The sequence below is a fragment of the Myotis brandtii genome, unplaced genomic scaffold (assembly GCF_000412655.1).
Source record: "Myotis brandtii unplaced genomic scaffold, ASM41265v1 scaffold196, whole genome shotgun sequence".
NCBI lineage: Eukaryota > Metazoa > Chordata > Mammalia > Chiroptera > Vespertilionidae > Myotis > Myotis brandtii.
Window position 1 is genome coordinate 6704269 of NW_005357311.1, and position 4350 is coordinate 6708618.

The window sequence follows — 4350 nt, forward strand, 5'->3', positions numbered from 1 at the left end:
CTGGTCGTTCTGATCATTCAGCTGTAAGGGTCGCTTAGTCTTTTATTATATAGAGTGCTATTTGCCCTTTCTCTGTAATGGAAGGGTCAGAGCCACCGCTGGTCACTGAATATGGTGTGATCGGGCCCCCACTTGCACCCGCCTTGGCCTGGCACCACCCACTTGCCAGCCATACCCCCCTGCCGCCGCCACCAGTCGCCATCTTTGGGGTGGCCAGCAGGGCGATCAGGTACCCTGTTCTACCTGCCTTGGCCTGGCACCGCCTGCTCACCTGCTCCATCATCCCACCACAGTCCCGCTCTCATCGGGGCTGGCAGTGAGTCCATTGCCGCCTGCTAGCAAGCGGTCGAACTCCCAGTCTCCCAGTCGAACTCCTGGTCGACCGCCCACCGGAGGGGACAATTTGCATATTAGGCTTTTATTATATAGGATAACTGATTTCAATCTTCAGAACCACCCCACTTCATTCAGCAGCTGAGTTAACTGAGCCACAGAGAGGTTAAATCATTTGTCTAAAGTCACAGGGCTAGGAAGGTGGCAGAGCCAGGGTTCAGACCCAGGCAGACTGGCCCTGTGTTGAGCCTCTCAGGGTACTGTTTAGATTGAAGGTAATGTGTGACTTCTTCTGTTACAAAGCTGTGCAGTGCATCCTGGTGGCTGGGTTCAGTGTGGGCTTCACAGTTGTTTTTAAACCTTAATGATGACAGGTTGAAAAGTGCCAGGCCTGAGTTTGTATATTTCCTTCTAGCCTGGAATACAAATGTCCTATGCAGGATGCCATTTAAGACCAAATAACCAAGTCTTTGCGGGGGAAGAACTGGTATCAGACTACCGACAGTCCACGACTTATAGTGGTTTGACTTGTGATTTTTTTGACTTTACAGTGGTGTGAAAGCAATTCACATTCAGTACAACCTGTACTTTGAATCTTGAATTTTATCTTTTCCTGGGCTAGTGATATGGGATATGTACTCCTGTCTCATGATGCTGAGCTGCAGGAGTGAGCCACAGCTCCCGGTCAGCCTTGCAGTCTCGAGGGTAAGCAGACACACTCTGTAGTGTCCTGTATTACCGGCATGTTTGGATATTGTTTTCTGAGTACATTTCAAGTAGGCTAGGCTAAGCTACAATGTTTGGTAGGTTAGGTGTATTAGGTGCATTTTGACTTATGATATTTTCAACTTATGATAAGTCAAGGATAATCTATTGTGTGGTTGTCACAGGAGCCTTATGATCAGCTGCCATTGCTCTTCTCCCCATATCCGTCGGTGCAGGTAGACCTTGGCCTAAAAGAATGGGAATTCTCACTGTTAGGCATTCCAAGGAGAAGTTAACATTGGGTCTTTAGGGAAAGTTGAGAAAAGTCTCCTCCAGAAGCATTTCTGAGGTAGGTGAGTGAGCTTCTGTTAGGAAAGTCTAATTCAGGATGGGTCTGTGTGGTGATTGTAACATGCTCCCTGTGGGTATCTGTGCTGTTTGGCAACTAAGGGGTAGGACCTGGGCCACAGCTGGAGCGAAATAATCAGGAGACATGATTGTCTTCATCTTTGAGGCCAACGTGATGGCAGCAGCTGTAGTCACTGGCAGATAGATGGAGGGAAGCAGCCATGGCAACCTGGTGGGAGCCAGTGTCAGGAGCAGCCAGCACCCCAAGCAGCCTCGGCCATGGTGCAGACTTCTCTTGCTGACTTTCTGCTCCACTGGAAGTGGCAAGGACCATCAGAACTGGGTCTGGAACACTAGTAAACACCCCTAGCGATTCCCGAAGCTGTTAGGAGGAGAAGGTCCACGGGAAAATTGGGCTTCCTGCTAATTTACAGACTGAAGTTCCAGAATATTCTCTATTGATGTAAGAGTGACATTGTCTATCTCCCAATCTAGCCATAACTGAACAGGTAGGCTACACAAGCGTTTCTTTCACTGGAGTAGTTTGGGCTTAGCTTGATCAATCACTGAGCTGGAATTCACTGACCATTGTTGGAATTTGATATGACTCAGTTTGCTGAAACCTGTTGTCAGAGAGTTGGGTCTCAGAGTTAAGAAGACTCTTGCAACAACAAAAAAGTTTTTTATATAGACATATATTCTTTGATGGAATTCTTTTTTTGGTATTCTCTTACCTTTTGATAACATTTTAAAATTATTATTTAAAGAAACAAATATTGGTTGTAGAGTTCTGAGTGAATGAATGTTCTTTGTTGCTAATAGGCAGAAGCCTGTGAAGAAGTGAATAATTCATTTCGTGGAGCTTCTATTTTCTACCTACAAAATGTTGGTAGTAATATCCTCCTCATGAATTATGGGGAGTGTTCAATCTCCATCAGATCTTAAACCAAAAAAGAGTCTTCATCCACAGATAAAGAGTCTTCATCCACCATTAGAACAATACTGCCACAACATTTGCATTCTAGACAGAAGGCTTTGTAATGTGGTCTCACTTGCAACATTTCCGTCCTCTTAAGTACTGTCTCTTTACCCTGACAATCTAAACTGGCTCAGTTAGACACAAAGATGTCTCTGAAGGCCACGGGACTATTAATGCTCAGGCTTAATTAAATGACAAGTCCAATTTTGACAAGACTGATTTACTTGCCGTGGGAAAAGTGCCAAACCTGGAATGAGTAATTGAATTCAAGTGTTAATCTGTTTATTCATCACCTATCAAACGATTCTGTGAGTGTGGTTAAGGATAAGTATGAATACATTAAAAACCATACAAGTATAGAATAGCAGTACTTCAACAAGTCAGTTTAGAGCATCATTTTCATGCTGCTGCTGAGGATTTTATCCCACATTTCCTACCTCAAACTGTGGGTGGCAGCAGCGACCTGGGAAATATCTTCTGTGCAATTCAAATTACTTTCAAGGTGTAGTCATAGCAAGGAAATGATTGCACTAAGTAATAAGTAAGTTGGGTCTTTATTTTTGAACGACAAATGGCATTACTCTGTCATTTCTCGTTTCATTCTTGTAGTCAAAAGGGGTAAAAAAAGAGCTGTGGTCTGGCATGCTCTCTGACATGCCTTCTCCCCCCCCCCATTATTTTATGCCAATAATCTTCCCTTTCCTTGGAGGCCACAGGCCCACTCCATGGAGTCCCTTTCTTTTGATGGTGCCTTATTGATTGCATTTGATCAGGTGGCTTCCTCTGGAGCCCCAAACGCTCCTGCTGGACTAGGATCCTGAACATTACCTAGCACTCGAGTTCTCTGTGTACAGGGCAGTCCCCCTTGATGTGAGCAGGGACCAAGGTCTCCACAGCTCGCAGGATCAGAAAACTGTGTGACTTTGTTCCTGAGAGGGACAGGAGCACTGACCTATCCAGTTGGATTCCAGTTTCAAGATTGAAACGAAAGAGGCAAACTGGTCAAGAAAGCCCACTTTCCATCCAAGAAATATGAATGGTGGTGGGTGAGAGAGAAGAGGGGCAAAAGGAAGAGGCAGGGGCTGAAAAAAGAAGAAAGAACAAAAGCGAGAAAAGGTTGTACACCACTGTGTGTGTGCTGTGATAGCGTTTATGTGAAATTGACTTTCTGTGTGTGACACATACATGAAGGAATTAGAAAAGATAAAAAAATATATAGTATATAATCTATGGTTGCTAATGATTTTTTGGGGTGAAAAAAGCAGATTGCATATTAAGGGTATGAGTCTATTTGGGGAAAATTGAATGACTAAAGCCTTATATATATAAAAGTTTGCTTGGATGCATGTAGATGAATGAGGGTAAAGGTCTGAAAAGACACACACCAGCCTTAATACTATGCTTTTTGGGACAAGGGGTGAGAGATGGAGTGGAGGTGGTCACAGTGGTGCTGGGGAGACGATTAGCTCTTTATCAAACTCTGTATAGTTTCACCTTGTAAACACGTATGGACTGATTTTGTCATTTGAAAACCTCACACAGGAAAAATACAAAAAACAAACCACGAGCCATAATGCGATGCGTACCTCTCCTTCCCAGCCTAAGAGGTTTAAAAAAGACTGCTTGAAAGCAGGCTGACAATAACTCTCAGATGGAGAGATTCTTCCTGAAACCAAATGAGTCATCTTGGGCTGATTCAAAGATCCTCAATTTCCTTGCTATTTTTTATGCTTAAGTTTTCCACATCAGGTTGGGTTATACATAGTTTTCTGTCCTTAATGACTATACATAATCAAAAGGTACTTATTGATCATTTTGCTATTTATTTCTTCAGATATAATTCTTTTGGTCCTATGATTATCTTTATTTCCATGGAAGTATAATAGGCATTTCTAGGTCAGAGGCAATCATGGGAAAGACAGACAAATAAGACCTTACGGGTAACCTAATGACACTCAAAAAATTTAATTTTGAGTTCTCACCAG